Genomic DNA, 18,642 nt, shown 5'->3' with positions numbered 1-18,642 from the left:
TGAGATTCCTTCCTGATTTTCACCATATTTTTCAGATTTAATAGAAAATCCCTATGGAATCTGATGAATTAAATGTTTTGAGGGAACTGAAGGTGATGGTGGCAGAGTCTTTGATGCTATTTTTAAAGAGCCCTGCTCATTTCTGACTTCTTCAGTTCTGTGTGATGGCCCTGTAAGGTCATTTCTACCAGAAGGCAAATCTACAGCCTTCTCAGAAGGCACAATGACAGTACTAAGAGTTTCATTGCAGATACATAACATACTGCTGTATTTGACTTTGCAATGTGTTAGCAATGGAGGCACTTGAACTTCCATCTTGTAGGCAATGCCAGGTTGGGTCAGTCCTGAAATTCTGACTGGTAATTTGCATGGTAGAGAATCAGGATCTACTTCCATGACTTTGCCTTTTCTGAAGTGGAAGGAGCGAGCCAGGGGTAGAAAATGCACAGGGTCTCAAGAATATTGTGGGCATTGGCACTGTAAACTCATTGCCTTTCAAGTAGGCATCTTGAGAATACACCTGTGAATGAACAAAAATAGGGTGTTTCTAAAATTCTTAAAAACAAAAATATTTCTACTTTTGATGTTAACTTCAACACAGATATAAGAACACATTAGTTAATGGCACACATTTTGAAGAAAATTCAATTCATAAAGCAAGGGAATTGTAAAATATACAAATGATAAAAAATAATTTCTAATCTTTCCATTTGACAACATTTTGTGAATATATAAAAATCTTTTCCCTTATTTGCGAAACACTGATTCTAAAATCCCCCCCCCATTTAATCTTCTTAGTGCTGTTGGGGTTTTGACAGGTTAAATGGCTTCATAAAAAATCTGATAAGTCAGGATTCTTTTACTACTTGCCATATAAAAGAAACTGAAAAGATTAAAAATACTTAATTAAATATAATTAAGTATGACATTTTCAGTGAATAAACTTCTTGAAGGAAAACCTGGTATTTACTAGTGCTTAATTTCTCTCAGTGATGCTATTATAAAAAGCTTAAGCAATATGCTAATAAAATTGAGCAATTTTTACATCTAAGTACATATATTAAAAGCATATATACTCTCCAAGATCAAAATAATTAAAATTAGTAAATAATTTCCCATCTTTCCTTACATGTTGGACTAATAAAACCTAAGAGAACTGATTATGTCACATGTTTTAATTTCACTGATCTTGAGGATGGAGTCAAGATGGCAGGGTAAGGCATCATTTCCCAGGAACTCCATCCCAAATAAACTCCAAAAGCTGTCAAATTATTACTCTAGGCAAATTTTAGAGGGGTAGAACCCATAGAAAGACTTGAATGATACATTTTCTCAGTCCAAGATAACTTAGAAGTTCTGTGGGAAAGGTGTGTTTCACTAGGACTGGAAGTTGGAAAAAAGCCCTGGTCACAGCACAGCCCAGGAACAGCTTGAAGGGGGTGATGAGAAAGTTCTGCTACACCAGAATTAGCATGGAGTAAGGAGCACTGGCTGCAGAACTTACAGTGAGGATTGGGAAAAACCAGCCTGTACCTCCAGAGCACAGCCCACAGATGGTAAGGGGGTCAGGGGAGACTGCAGAAATTTCTCTGTTCTCCCTAGGGGCAGAATTCTGCTGTTTGCCCACTCTCAGATCCAGGTTGCAGTTTGGGCTTCCATACTAAGATAGCTGAGCAGGTGCTCCTCCTTACAGCTGCAGGGCAGAGGGAAGTGCTGTGGTCATCTGCATATCAAAGCACAAGCAAGAGATCATAAGACCTTGGAGGAATAAATATCCCAGTGGGGTGTCACCCCAAAAAACCTCAAAGCCTTGGAAGTGCTGTAAATTTAGTCTTAGGATGAGGAAATGAGTAAATAATAGAAAAAGAAGTATCTGACCATAGAAAATTACTTTTGTCCCATGGAAGATCAAGAGACATAGTCAGATGATGACAAAATTGAAGCATCCATGTCCAAACCCTCCAAAAGAAATAGAAAATGGGCTCTGACTATAGATGAGCTCAAAAAAGACTTTGAAAAGCAATTAAGGCAGATGGAGGAAAATTTGGGAGGAGAAATGAGAGCAATGCAGAAAAATCACGAAAACAAGATCAACAGCTTAGTAAAAGAAATAAAAAAATACTGAGGAAAATAATATGTTAAAAACCAGTTTAGGCCAAATGGAAAAAAAGCAAAACAAAAGGCAAATGAGGAGAAGAATGCCTTAAAAAGCAGAATTGGCCAGCTAGAAAAGGAGAGAACAAAGTTCTCTGAAGAAAATAACTCCTTCAAATGCAGAATGGAATTAAAGGAAGCTGATGACATTGCAAGAAATCAGGAAGAAATAAAACTCTTCCAAAAAAGCCAAAAATTAAAAGAAAATGTTTAATATCTCATTGAAAAAACAACCTACCTCGAAAACAGGTCCAGGAAAAACAATTTAAAATTTATTGGTCTACTTCAAAGTAATGACCAGGAAAAGAGCCTAGACTTCCTTTTTCAAGAAATATTACAGCAAAATTTCCCTAAGATCTTAGAAGCAGAGGATAAAATAGAAAATGAGGGAATTCATCAATCACATTCTAAAAGAGATTCCAAAAGAAAAACTTCCAGGAATCCAAATTCCAAAACTCCCAAATCAAAGTGAAAATTCTAAAAGCTGCCAGAAACAAACAATTCAACTACTGAGGCTCCATAGTCAGGATTACACAGAATCTGGTAGCATCTACATTAAGGGCTCGTAGTGATTGGAATATGATATTCTGGAAGGCTAAAGATATTGGTTTACACCTGAGAATCAACCACCCAGCAAAAATGAACATCCTCTTTCAGGCAAAAAGATAGACTTTCAATGAAACAGGGGACTTTCAAACTTTCTTATTGAAACAACCAGAGCTTAACAGAAAGTTTCATCTCCAAGTGCACGATTCTGGTGAACCATAGAGGGGGTGGATGAGAAGGACTAACTATGAGGAACTTAATGATATTGAACTGTTTGTATTCCTGCATGAGAAGAAGATATTGATAACTCATATGAACTTTCTCATTTATAAGAGCTGTTAGAAGGAGCATATGAGTCAATGGGTGCTAAAGGAAAGTACTCAGAAGAAGGGAATGGAGATGAAGAAGAAGCCGAGAGATTTCACGTAAGAGTCAGGAAAATGCTTTTTTCAATGGAGTGGAATGGGGGGAAGATGTGGGGGGATGAGTGAGCCTTCATTCTCATCAGAAATAGCTCAGAGAAGAAGTAACATACACACTTAATAGGGTGAAGAAATCTATTTTACCCTAGAGGGAAAATAAGAAGAAAGGGGTGGGATAAGGGGAGATGGGGGGAGGGAAGGGGGTAATATATGATATAAGAGAGGGAAGATTATGGAAGAAGGTACTCAGATACAACACACCTTTGGACAGGGTAAGTATGAAAGGAGAGAGAGAATAGAATAAATGAGAATGGGGAGGAACAGAGTGGAGAGAAATACAGCTAGTAATAGCAACTGTGGAAAAATATTGAAGCAACTTCTCTGCTGGACTTATGATAAAGAAAGTAACTCACCCCAGAAACAAAGCAATTGGAATCTGAACACAGACTGAAGTATATTTTTTTTCTTCCCTTACTCTTCTTGAGGTTTCTCATCTTTTTTTTGGGGGGGGGGGTTGTGTTTACTCTTATAACAAAATTATTGTAATAATATAAAATAAATAAATCTAGATCCTTCAAAAAATTTCACTGATCTCCCTTTTTTTTATAAAGGTATACCTACTAATAGTAATTATTCATTCTAAATTACTTTTTTTAAAAAAATCTGTTATTTTATTCAGAAAGGTACCTATAAAAACTTTATAGTTAAAATCTAAATAGAAATCCCACAACACAGAGTTGACCAATGCAATAAAAACTAAAGCCCAGTATTTACTCAGTATGTGATACAGTTAGAAGTGATATTTCTTACTCTAATCAAAACAATCTTAATTCAGAAACAAAGATTCTAGGCATGCTGAAAGGCAGAAGAGTCCAGTACCTGGGGGTTGTGGGAGAGGGGCTCAAGAGAGGGCTAGTCCCTCAAAAACAAGACGTAGTAAGTACTACATTGAACACTAGTTAAAATGATGATATGACAGAAATAAAATCGCTTCCCCAAATTAATCACAGATTACACGTTATCAATGTTAACCCAAGGAAGGATTTCTGTGACAAGTTATCGAGGTCAGTAACTTGCAGGTTTAATAGACTGTGCTATGACAAAAAGAAAACAAAAAATAAACAAACATGCCTTATAAAAAAGGGAAAGGGATACTGTGCATTTCTTACCAGAGCTGTGACATCCTTTGTAAACTGTAGCTGGGAAAAAATAGGAAAACATAGTAAAAGCTGCTTACTGACAGGATTATGTTGTCATTTTTGTGCTAGAAACTGCAAGCTACAAATATGGACTCTTGGGCTGCATCATTAGGTATGGCACAGTCTCTTGGTCATTTGTTGCTAAGATGAATTTTGTCTCAAAGGCTGGGGTGTTTGGAGCCCAGATGGAGGATTTTCCCTCAGCACCACTGTTTGTTATCTGGAGTCTGATATTTGAATTTCAGTTTCTTGGGTATCATTCATCTGAAGTCCAAGCTTGGCTTGGAGGACCATGTGGTCTGGTACCCTTTCAGCTCTTAATTTTGATTGCTTTTTTAATAGCAGTATACTATAGAAGGAGATAAGCAGAGTAGTTTTAAAATTATCATATTAAAAAATAATCCTTATTGTATTCAAATCCAATGTTCCAAACATCATATTATCATATTATTTGAAAATTTCATTAAAAGGAAACTTAATCTACTGTCATGACTCTTTTATTTATTATGTAGTATTTTTAACTATAATAATTTATAATCATACATTTATATTTTCTATAATATATTGACATAAATTTATAATATATTGTTTTAAAATTCAATAATATTTAATATATAAATTTTTCTTATATATTATTTACATATTATAATTTTATAATTCTTCATTATCAAAAATTAACCCTGTTCATATTTTATAGGTTAATAAAACCTTACTTCATTTTGATCTTGTATAACTATTACAAATGAACATTTTTTCCTATCTTAAAAACTAGTTTAGGAGTGGTAAATCAGAGAAATATCGAGTGTCTGAAATACCATGTGCACAGAGTATTTCTAAATCTAACCCAGATGTATTAAATAACATGTCTGTAAATGCATCAAGTTATTTAAGACTTAAAAAACTCTTAAGTTTATTGTATTGCTCTTTATCCAAGCTATAAATTTAAAAAGAATGGCAAGCTAAGTAGAACCACTGGTTTGAACAAGGATAAAATTGCATTGGAAAGTTCATTTTAGTAGCTTAGTGTCAGTAGATAATCTATACTGATAAGATATATCTTTTAGGGGCGGCTAGGTGGTGTAGTGGATAAAGCACTGGCCTTGGAGTCAGGAGTACCTGGGTTCAAATCCGGTCTCAGACACTTAATAATTGCCTAGCTGTGTGGCCCTGGGCAAGCCACTTAACCCCACTTGCCTTACAAAAAAAAAAAAAAAGAAGATATTTTTTGCAAGGATACATTTTTACATTAATAGGCTGCAGAATCTCAATGGTATGTATGTTGCATTATCCTTTTGCTACCAACTGCAGACAAAAGGAAAACTTCTTTTAAATAAAAGTTAAATTAAAAAACATTTATTTTTCCAAATTTTGTTTTAAAATGAAAATTGTCATTCTGAACAGTAAAATATTCCCAAATATTGAGCATACCAACATGAGAACAAATTAATATTTATTTCAAGGAAAACAAGTCATAAGAGAATGACAGATATTTATATTTATAGGCATAAAAATATGAGCAAACACCCTACATCCCAATTATCATAGAGAAAAGAGCTTGGAAGTCTCTCCCCTATCTCTGCCTCCTAAGTATCATGTTTAAATTGTTACCACTAACCAGAACATATAGAACCAAGGTATAGGCTATGCATTATCTCAAAATATCATTCACTCACATAACTGAGGGCATTAGATTATATTCTTGAATATCTGTCCTCATCAAACCAAATTTATTTTTTTATTTGCTATCAATAATGTAAACAATCTTAGACACTAACAATACTGTTTATAGTTATACACTATGCAGTATGGATCCAATCAGCTTCTCTGAAATTAAAGGCTTATTTAAAATTCATGAGTGTGTTCTGTGATCCCTAAGTGGCTTTACTGATGAAGCCCAACAGAAACAGTCTAAGTCACATCCAGGTAGTCCAGTGACTCACAAATAGTTCACTTGTTACAGGCTCAAGTCCTCATCATTATCACTTCCAAAGATCACTCTGCTAAACTGAACTGGGAAATAGAAATCTACCTGTGGTCCAAATCAGCATTATTCAAATATCTTACCTGTTCTGAATTTAACCAATATCTTGGGAATAAGTATTTCCAATTACACTTTCTCTACTAACTTTTATAATAAGTTCAGCTGCAAGAGAGGTGAAAAAGACTCATGAGAAATTCCTTAAGGCAAATACGTTTTGGTATACTTATGAGGTTGGTGCTAAAGAAAATATCTTCATTAGTTCTGCATCATAGAATCTTTATCATACGAGAAAGGAAAAAAAATGAAGTAGGCAAATAACCAGCCCAAAAAAACCCTTCATTATTTTCTGAAAGCCTTCTTAGATGCATTTTAAAGAGTGCTTTCTTTTAAGATGACAAATTAAGGGCATCTAGGTGGCAAGTGAATAGAGCACTGGCCCTGGAGTCAGGAGGACCTGAGTTCAAATGTGGTCTCAGACACATAATAATTGTCCAGCTGTGTGAACTTGGGCAAGTCACTTAACCCCCCCTGCCTTGTAAAAACTAAAAAAACAAGATGACAAGTTAAGCTATTATATTGTTCACCAAGAAAAAAAAGACAGCTGGCATTTCTTTAGGTAGATTACGTGTTAGGACAGAACAGAGGATCTGATAGGAAACAGCCCATCTAGATTAGAAGTAAAATCAGAGGAAAGAAGAAACAAATTGTGTTTTTTAACTGTTCTATTCAATGTTCTGTTTCACCTTCTGAACCTCCAGATTGAAGACTTATACCTGTATTCCCTGTGAACAGAAATTGGAAATCTACTCTCGTTTTCTTAACCTTAGATCCAAAGACCCCAAGGAGTCTGTGGTAAGATTTCAGAAGGTTCATAAACTGCCAGAAAAAAAACCCAAAACTTCATTTTATAAGTTTAAATCATTTTTAAATGCTATTCAATATAGTTATTATTTGCATACTCAAGAGTTTAAGGGGGTGGCTTGGTAGTGCAGTGGATAGAACATTGGCCCTGGAGTCAGGAGTACCTGAGTTCAAAGCCAGCCTCAGACACTTAATGATTACCTAGCTGTGTGGCCTTGGGCAAGCCACTTAACCCCATTGCCTTGCAAAAACCTAAAAAAAAAAAGAGTTTAAAATGCTACAACATTTTACTCAAAAGTCAATGAAAGACTAGGAAGTTTCTAGGTAATTCCTGTTACAAAGCATTTATTTCTTGATGACAGAAGGTCATTATTTGAAACACTTTTCTTTTTCTATAAAATAGTAACCACATTTATCAAATTTAATTTCTGAGAGTAAAACCCCATGAGAGTGAACTGAAATCAAATAATAGCTTATATTTCTAGTCCAAAATACTTTATGTATACTATCTGATTTTAACCTTTAGAACTTGGGACAATGCTATTACTGTTGCCATTTTAGAAATGAAGAAACTGAGGCTTTTATGACTGTCCAAATTCTCAATCTAGTATCAAACTCAGTACACACAGACATGCACAGACACAGACACAGACACACACACACACACACATGCATACATAGTCTTAGTGCCAGGCTTTAATAACAAAACTTCACTAAAAATTTTGGGATACAGTAAAATTCCAAATGTGAGATATCTTCCCCTTCAAAGTAAATTACCTCTCAAGTGGACTTTTCTAAGCACAGGCAAAATTGTTAGCTCTATTTTAGAAAGAATTCTCGTTTTAGTATTAGATGAAATAAATACATGGTTCTCTGAGGTACCTCATTCTGACAATGGATAAAGAAGAGGGAGGAAAAAAAGAGAAAGGAGTACCCTAACCCGGTAAAATGGGAAACAAAGTGGAAACAGTAAACAGTGCTGTGAGCTTCAGTTACAAAAGGTGAAACAAAAGAGAACACCTGTACATAATCCAGCTTCAAAAGCATGTCCCCCTTTAACTTGATTAATGAATATGGTATCCATAGGCTCAAGTCAGTTTCTTTGCTTTTCTGCAGAAAAAGACATGAATTTCTATTAAAGTATAAAATTATTAAACTAATCACAGAACTACTTTTATCTTTATTTTCTCTATACTTATTGATTGCTTCCTGCCTGCTAGTCTTAAAACATGCCCCAATCTCCCTTATCCCATGAAAACAATCAAACAAACATCTTTTTGGATGGAAAAACTGCAGTTCCTTGGAGCCAGAGATTCTTTACCAGAGGTCCATTGATTTCAGGTGGATCATGGATCTGGATAGCAAAAACTTAGATCTCACTTTCACTAATCTCCAACTGGAAGTCGGCATTACCATTAAAGGTTTAAAGACGTCCTTCCTAGGAACTGAGGCTTTATTATCTGACTGTGAAAGGATTCAGGACCCAAGGAGGGCAAGAACTCCTGACTTAATGGAATCATCCTTTATCTCTCTTCAAGCATTTCAAATGTTATTCTTAACTCTGCTGCTTCATTTCTTTTAGCTTGACTAGTACAATTCTCAAAAAGTTCAATTTTCCATAATAAATAATTTCCTGGTGTAAGCAGATTTTTGCTATCATAGTCCAATATTCTGTGACCAATATTTGTCTGGCTAATATTTCTATCATAGTTAAAATATATGGGCTAGTATTGTCATATGTGCTTGTTGCTGATTTTAATTCTTTAAATGTTTTAAAATTTAGATTATCATAATCTCTCAAAACATTCCCTGAATTCTTTGGATCAGGTCTCTCAAATATGGGAAAGGAGAACAATAACTCTTTCATGTCCCATGGAATCTCCTCTTCTTTATCAATTGTTTTTGGAGCAACATTCATATATCCCTTATCTTTGTTAGCATTTTCTTCTTTAGACCATAAAGGAGCAGAAGGTGGGTTATTAAAGTTAGGAGGAGGTAGCACTGGAGGTAAAAAACCATTCTTCTTCCTCCTTTTCTTTTTTATTCTTATCTTTCTGAAGAATAGTTTGAACATCTACATTAACTTTTAATATACTCTGAGCCAAAGGAACATCTCCAGTTGGAGTCATACAGATTTTTAAACTATTCCACAATGAAAAGACTCCTATAGGAAATGCCTCCTGACCTTCCTGTTTAAAATCTTCGCTCATCTGCTTCCCCAGTGTCTCATTTTTCAGTTTTAAGCACTCCTTCTTCTGGAAACCAAGGACAACATTTTTGCATACATTCAATAAATTCTTCCAATTGCTTTGTTGCTATTAAGAAGCTTCTTTCTTTAACTATCTGCTTTAGCACTCTCAAATAATGTTCTCCATCCTTAGACTGTCCCTGTCCCATATTAATACTCTCTGTTTTAAACCTGGTGAAAAAATGTAAAAAAGCATATATCCCCAATACCTGATGTCTTGTAGCATGCTTTGTGACCTGCAGGATGTCCAGACAGTGTCTTTCCTTTCAAGACTAATTTCCCACCAGGTCCCTCCTGTTTAGGCACTGCTGTGATAATTCAGGTGTGCATCTGGCATTTAATTGAGAGCCAGGTTGAAGGAAATGTACTAGGAACACTTAGATGTCAAGAAAGCACCAACACTTAAAGTCATGAAACAATCTCTCATCACTTTATTCTTGAATACTCAGACTTTTATAACAAAACTCATCTCAGATGTGACAGGTCAGATGAAACCCAGCTGCATAGCTTCCCTGATTAAATTTATGACATTTATCTTTTGAAGTCTGTAGACTTCCTTATTAGAAAGCTTCCCACACACCTCTAGCACCACAGATGTTTTAGATCAGGATTCACTGGTGAGCCAACAAATGCATTTAATTAGCAAGAATACATACATATCTCTGGTGACAAAAGTCACAAAAAACACATATAAATCACTCCTAGGGGCTGGACCTTGACAACTGTCCTCTTCTGGCACTTCCTCTTGTGAGACCCTTCATCTCCACCATAACTGGAATGCCTCTCTGTCCTTATCTCTCTCTACTGACTGTCCTGGTTTCCTTCAAGTTCCAGGTAAAATCCATCTTCTCTAGGAAGCCTTTCCTAATCTCCCTTCCCTTTACTGATTATCCTCAATTTATCTTCAATTTAGCTTGTTGGTATGTAGCTATTTGCATATTGTCTCTCTTGTTGAGAGCAGAGACTGGCTTTACCCTTCTTTGTAACCTTGGTGCTTAGCACAGAGAAGGGGCTTAAATGTATATTGAAAAGCATGTGAGGGAATTGTGACATTATTTGTGTCAGTACTCCCTTCAAAACAGAGTATTTGTCTTGGAAGAAAATTGTCTAAAATTTCTAGAGTTAAAAACTTCATGACTCTTTAGCCAATCTCAACATTTATAAAAGTGATATCTTTAAATGTTTAGTTTTGCTATTAATAATGTCTTTCCCATACTTAAAACTACTTCAGAATGAAATCTAAACTCTCCAGCCTTCTGGAATAATAGTAGTGGCTAAGACTTTAGGAGTTGATGCAATGGATAGAGCACTGGCCTTTGAGTCAGGAGGACAGGAGTTCTAATTGGAGCTCAGACACCTGCTACTTACTAGCTGTGTGATCTTGGGCAAGTCACTTAACCCTGAATGCCTTACATTCAAGGTCATCTCTAGTCATCCTGATTTATAACTGGCCACTGGACCAAGGAGGAGATGGCTCTAGAGGAGAAGGTGAGGCTGGTGACTTAGCACAGCCTCACTCACTCAAATCCAATTCATGTATTTGTCATGACATCACCTCCCTGATGTCATGGTCTTCTTCCAGAATGAAGGACAAACATCACCAAAATGAATGCCTTATGTTATGTTACCATTTTAGTGGCCTGGTGAAAGGATCAGGAGATCCCTTCTCAGAATAATGTTTTTTTTAATTAAATGAAAAAAATGTAGAGGTTAGTGAAAATAGTATTGTAAACATTTTTTCATCCATCAAATTTCTTAGAGTGATGAAAACTGTACAGATGTTTATGGTATGCTCTGAAGAAATACTTTAAATTTTATAAAGCATTTTTTTCATATAACCCTTCTCCCTGTCCCTCAAAGGTAAAATGACCAGCTTCTGGTCAATGGTTTGTTAGTGTTAGGGACTGACCTTGAACTAGGTCTATGTCTTGCAACTCCAAAACTGGTGTTCCTTCATCATAAAACACAGATGACATAATTCATGCAAGAAAAACTAATATGTCAGAGGTAGATTTGGGATTCAAATAGACCAGGATGTAACCACAATCAACAAAAGAAACTTGATAGTAAATGTAAAGTCCCATATTTGAATTTCTTGTTCTTTTTAGACTTAAGTCTGAGATGGGAAAAAGTAGAGTTTGAAAGCAATTTACTTTAAAAAAGAATGTGGGATTTTAGAAGCTTAATAAATATTACAACTGCTATAAACAAAATCTTACCTATATTTTTAGAAACATATATTATCCAGATCAAGGGAGGTAGTGGATTGCACAATACTCTGTAAAGACTATATTTGAATTTGAAGGCCTAGTTCTGAGGACCAGGACCATATTTTAAGGAGTGGGGGGAACAGAGTTTAAGAAGCATCCAGAAAGAAAAAAAACAAAGATGATGAGGGGTGTGAATCTTATGTGTCAATGGCAGAGATAATATTTACCTTGAAAAAGAGAAGTCTGAAGGGGAAATCATTGCTGTCCTACTATATCTGAGGAATTGCCAAATGAATGAAGGGGAAGATATTTGTTCAATTCCAGAACATACATCAAGGAGCTGGGAGACAGGTTTTAATTAAAAAAAATTATAACATAACTGTCCAACAATAAATAGATAAAAATAGACAGTGGGGTACCAAGGTTAGTCTAGATAACTTTTAAAATTCACTGTAACAAAGATCCTGTGATACTCTAAGATCTCATTCATTCCAACAGCTTCAGGTATCACCTCTATTCTATGGATTTGTTAATCTCTGCAGTTTACACCTCTTTGGAAAGCTAATCCCACTTCTTCAAATTCTAGTTCTGTTTACTAGGATAATTCAACCATACTTTGGGTCACTTAACTCATGATATGTGTACAAAGTGTGTGTATATATATTTTATTTAATGCTCCCTAGTGGTTCTCATTCTTCCTATCTGATCAATTCATATTCTCACATGGATCATCATCCATTCCCTGTCCCTAACTATGGGTGTCCTCCAAAGATCTGACTTAGGTTATCTCTGTAAGCTAGTTAAGGGCAGGTTTTCTGTCTGGTTTTAGCTTTTACTAAACTGGCTTTAGGCTTTATATCCCCAGTGTCTTCTATTATAGTTTCCACATAGTAGATGCTTAAGAAATGCTTATTGGAGTTGGGGATGTCTACCAAATCTATCTGTTCAGCTCACAGCTATCTCTTAGGTTGCAGTGCCTATATGATCAATCAGTGGACAATTTCCACCTGAACATCTTTTAAACTCAAAATGTCCCAAATAGAATTAATCTTTTCTACTACATTTAAAACCCCTCTAAAACTCCCTATTTCTGTTAAGGCCATTATCATTCTAGGCAATCAGATCACAAACTAGGATTCGTCCTCAATTCTTTATTCTCTCTGGCACATACACACCTTTCCTCTAAAACCCCCCTCTAAACCATATTCAATTAGTTGCTTAAGAGGTAAAAGGTGGGGCAGTAGATAGAGTCTAGGTCTGACTAAACTGTATGAACCTGGGTAAGTCACAGGCTGTTTGGCTCAGTTTCTTCAACTATAAACTGAGGACAACAGGTCCCTAGGTGGTTGACAACAGTGCTTAGCACAAAGCCCAGCACACAGACTCTACATACAGAAATGCTGCTTCTCCTTGGCCTTCCCTCTCTGTACAGTGCTTAGCACAGGGCTTGGCTCAGGCCCTGTAGATGATCCTCAGAGAACTGGACACTTCCACTTTTAACAGGGAGTCAAAATTTTCACTCGCCATTAACTATTGTCACCACTACTGTCAGCCCAGACCCTGGCAATGTGGCACCTCTCCCAACCACTTGCAAAGGCATCCCGGCAGCAAGCCCTTCCAAGGCTTTCAAGATACATCAGAACAATGGCTTTCTGACAGTTTATATTTCAACAAATCAATAACAGTTGATATAGGAATGACTAAGACCTCATCCTCCCATACCAGAGACTTTCAATCTAAATTAAAGCTGATCCTGCTTTAGTTTGTCAGTGAAGGAGTCACATCATCTTTGGGGATTTACATTTTAACTGGCTTAGCATGGGCTGGATGTGATGCTATAGCTGAACCAAAGCAGGTGAGAGGTTTGACACATTCTTTTACAGGTGAGTAAACCAGACTCAAAGGGGAGAGTAAATGGTGGAAGGCCACAGATGAAGACTTCAGCCCTGGTTACTTCCACTGCTGGACTGCTCCTGAACTCCAGTATTTCAGGATAGTCAGAGGTGCGGGCAACCTTGATCTTCCTTCAGTCACATTGTGAGCTCTTGTGGGGGTGGGGACACCTACATTGACAGCTGACCAGGAGGGTTAGGGAGCCCATGAGGATCCTGGATGATGTCCCTCTGCCTTCTGTCATTGTCACCTACAGCATAAAACCTTTCACAAATGCAGATGGCCTAGAGGCCTGGGTTCAAGTATTTGGGGTGTGTGTGAGGGGGAGGAGTAACATGGAATCATATGGAAAACGGGGCTGGAGCCAAACTGGGAAGAAATTCAATATCAAGCTAAGAAGTTTCTCTTCTATTGTAGAGGAACATGAAGCCAACCTGAACAAGAGGAGTAAAATTTCACCTGAAGTCAGAAAAGTATTGCTCATATATAAGAAAACAGATCTCAAAAGACTGGGAAGATATAACATAGCTGTACCCTTGAATTAAAAAAATCAACTGTTTACTTAGATACCTATCACTTTAAGCAATTTCATATAAAAATTAGTATTTTCATAATTTAATAAACAATTAGTAATTATAGTTAATATTTACATAGCACTTTACAACTTTACACTTCTCATTTGATCATTTCAACAACTCAGTGAGGCAATAATTGAAGATAATATCATTTCCATTTTACAGATAAAAAAATCTAAGGATCAAAAAGTTAACTGACTTGTCCATGGTTATACAGCTAGCAAATTCTGAATCCAAATTAAGAACAGGTCTATACTTATTCCACAACTATGCTGTGTCTCTAAGATTTCAAATTCAATGAGTCAGGATTGTGTTTTGGCAACAAAAACAAAAAAGGGGGTGAATACAATCTCAAAAGGCAATAATCGACAAAAAGCTGGGGGAATGCCTGTAGGAAGCCAGCACCAGGTCCAGGCGGCCCTCCAGACTTTTTTCTACCTTGTCCCTGAAACTTCTTAATCCTGGAAGCTTCCTCCTGTCCTGGAATTCACACATTGGAAGCATCTTCTTCCCCCTGGCCTCTCCCTCACAAAACTGCACTGGAGGAGGGGGCTTTGGCCAGGCACATCTCAGTTCTCCATGTACTCCAAGGACTTTCTCTAACAGGGCCTTACTTCAGATACCTGCAGCCTCTCTCCTCTTCCTACTTTTGGACAAGAAGACTACTAAGCTGCCCAAGGAGGGAGTAAATTAGCTCAGATCAGGAAAACAGAACTGATTAAAGTTTCCAGTGATCAGTACTGGGTTGAGTTCATAAATGGATGATACATTTGCAGACTGGAAGAGAGATCTGGTTTGGGGAGGGGAGAAAAATGAAGTCATATAAAAGAAGAAATAGATTGATTTTGCTCTTTCCCAGTGAATAAAATTATAACCAATGAACAGAATTTACAGAGAAGGCTTAAGTTTATTACAAGAAAAATTTTTTTTCTATCAGAACAGAGCAGAAATTGGCAGGTCATGTGTTCTTCATATTACAGCTCATGAATGCCATAGAAAAAGTTTATTTTTCTAGTACAGGTTATACTAGAATAGTTGAGAGTCATTTCAAATCTAAGATTCTATGGTTTGATATTTATCCATAAACAAAACAAAACCCTCTCTAAGTCATAATCTCTCTTTTTCCTTTTTCCACTCTTAAGGAATAGATACTTCCTGTAGAAGTAGCCCCACCCCAATTGCTACAATTGAAATTGGACTTTGGTCCCTAAAGCTATAGCAGAGCATTGCCTGTATCATAACAAACTTTGAAGCAGGTTCATAACCTTCAAACCAACCTATACACAGACTCCTTCTCCCAGAGATCTCATTACCGGCCATTTACTCTAAGAAAGTGTCCTCTTTAAATTTGACTCAAATATTTCAAGATGACTATCATATCTCTACTAAATATTCTCTGCTCCATGCTATACTTAACTAATTTCCTCCATTTCTGAAAAATAAAAGTTTCTAATCTCTTCAGTGTTTTGGTTGACCCCTTCTGGATACATTTAAGTTTGTTGATCCATGGATCCCCCAGAAATAGGCAAATATACTTGATCATGAAATATCTCTTATTTTGAATGCTATTATTAATAAAGTGAATTAATATAGCCAAAATAGAAGAGAAAATAAAAGGCCAGACCATGAGTCTGGAAAGTTTGCTTTAATATCCTGTCTACTGGACATATAACCACAGGATAATTAGTTGATGCCTAAGTATTTCAGACAATTTTCTAAAGCTCTAAGTTACAAATTACTTACTCATTCATTTGTGGAAGAAGCCTCTACATCATCTGTTTGCCCACACTAATGCAGTTACAGGTCCAAACCATAACAAACATCCCTTACTCCTTTTAATTTCCTTTTTTAGTAGTTACATCATCCTGTTAAATTTAAAAAAATAATAATGATATATTTTTATAATACTTTAAAATTTACAAAACACTTTCCTTACATTATCTCATGTGACCCTTTCAGGTATTTTGTGGGATAGGTGCTATCATCTTCATTTTACAGATGAGGAAACTGAGACAGGTTAAATTATTTACCCAAGACTACAAAACTAGTAAGTATCTGTTGGGGCATTCAATCCCAGGAGGTCTTCCTGAAGCCTCCTCACCAGAGGAACATCACATGCCAGTCCCTTGCTCACATTAGTGAGTTCCTTATTTAGGGAATGATGGCCCAGGCTGGTAATTCTTTATTATATAAATATTTATTTGTTTTCCAATTATATACAATAGTAGTTTCTACCAATCATTTTTGAGTAAGGCTTTGAATTTAAAAATTTTTCCTCACCTTCCCTTCCCTCCCCCCTCAACAGAAGACAATCTGATAATCTTTCATTGTTTCCATGATATACATTGATCAAAATTGATTGTGTTGATAGAGAAAAAGACATATCCCTGAGCAAGAAATAAAATATTAGAGAAAACAAAATTATGTTATGACATAAGACATTTTTAAGTTAAAGGTAAAAATCTTTTGTCTTTGTTTAAGCTCCACAGTTCTTTCTCTAGATACAGATGCTATTCTCCATCACAGATCCCCTAAAATCAATCAAACAACAAGTGCTAAGCTCTCAAGAGCCACTGTATTTCTATCAATCAATAAGTAGTTATTAAGTACATGCTATGTGCCAGACACTGTGCTAGGTGCTAGAAATTCAAAAATGAAAAAGGATAATTTACTGGAAAAACTGAGCCTAAGCTAGAAAAGAAAAAGGATGTTTTATGAAGGGCCTTCCAAGCATTCATGATGAAAGGACCAGAGCTGAATAGAAAATCTGTATACTAACAGAAAACTTACAAGAAGCATAAAAATGAAAACTAGCAGAGAAGTCATAAGAGAATTCATAAGATTTAACTGATACATTATTTTATGGGAAGATATACATGTACCCCTTCCCTCAACCCCTCCCCCAACTTTATCATTACTAGGGGTTTTAGAGGAAGTCTAATTAAAGAGCAGGTTAAGAGATAATTTTATAATTTTTAGCTTATTTAGAATAGCAATACACAGAGAAGGAATAAGGGAAAAGAAGAAAGGGGGAAATTACTGCAAATCAACAGGGTGCTCAAGGAAGAGTTTCTAAATGGAAGTGGCAGTGGGCCTGAAAAGGAAACATGAAGCTCACTCTCATGGAAACTGGTTCATGGAAAGATTAAAAATATAGAGGTGGGTGCAAAAATTCATCTTACCCAGCAAGGAATTAGAAGGAAAAAGGGTGAAGGGAAGGGAGAGGAATAAAAGGGAGGACAGATTGGGGCAGCTGGGTGGCAGAGTAGATAGAGCAATGACTCTGGAGTCAAGAGTATCTGAGTTCAAATCCAGCCCCAGATACTTCATAATTGCCTAGCTGTGTAATCTTGGGCAAGTCACTTAACTCCATTGTCTTAAATAAATAAAAAAAATTTAAAAAGGAGGACAGATTTAGGGGGGGAGGAAGTAGATAGAAGTAAACTAGATTTTTGAAAGTGCAATAAGGAAAAAATGAGAAGGAAAATTGGGAGAGATAGGATGGAGCTAGGCAGAGAAATATATGGTTGGCAATCATAAAAATGAATGTGAATGGGGGGCAACTGGGTGATGCAGAGGACAGAGTGGAACCCTGGACAATTCACTTAACTGTAATTGCCTCACAGATCCAAACCAAATTAAACAGAATGTGAATGGCATGAACTCACCCATAAAAGGGAAAAAGCATGAATTCTATCTTAAAAACACCACAAATTGAACAAAGAATATTGAATGCATCTTTTCTCAACCATAGTGCAAGAAAATTGCCTTCAATAAAGTGTGAGTGGAATATTTCCAATATAATCATTTAAGGGTTAATATTCCTAGTGAAATTCTCTAAGGGTTAAGAAATATTAAAGAAAGAACAAACTATTATTCTTAAACTTTTTCTAGAAGAAAGGCCCTTGTATTTCAAACAGGTGGATCAATCTCCTAACTTTTGATAAGATTATTTTTACTGACTACTGATAGTAGTCTTTTCTTAGAAGACCTTCCATACTCAGATATTATTTCATTTTGATAGATATAAAAGGGAAGGGCTGACATAAGGTCATTAAAAGTCTTTTTGATACTCTCACCATCTGGATGGTGAGGTAATGTTTCTTTTCTTTGTTGCTAGGGTAGATTTTTCAAGTAGAATATAACTCTGAAGACTACACAATGAATCAACACACAGAGAGAGAGAGTATAGGGAGGAGGAGGGAATCCCATTAGGGAAGATAATCTTGCTTGACTGTCAATTGGGGAAGCTCCTTGATCTTCACTATCTTTGTGAGACTTAGAGTGCACCCTTCTCTCAAGAAAAGCAAATAAAAACTTTTCTTTTGTTCAGACCAGCCCTGAAGATTTTGATCAGCATGATTTTAACACACACTTTGGTGCATTGGCTGGGAATCAGTCCCCTCCTTAAGATTCTCCTAGACAGAGATATAAGCAGGCACACCATGCTGATAATTCCAGCAGTTTGTGATTTAGTGCCCAGGCAGATTCCTTGAGGAGTGAGGGAAGAATCCTGAAGAGAGATTTAGTTTGAGCAAAATTGAAAGCCAGAA

The sequence above is a fragment of the Macrotis lagotis genome, chromosome 6, assembly GCF_037893015.1.
Source record: "Macrotis lagotis isolate mMagLag1 chromosome 6, bilby.v1.9.chrom.fasta, whole genome shotgun sequence".
Taxonomy (NCBI): domain Eukaryota; kingdom Metazoa; phylum Chordata; class Mammalia; order Peramelemorphia; family Peramelidae; genus Macrotis; species Macrotis lagotis.
The sequence above is the reverse complement of the archived record's forward strand: the minus strand, read 5'-3'. Positions refer to the sequence as shown.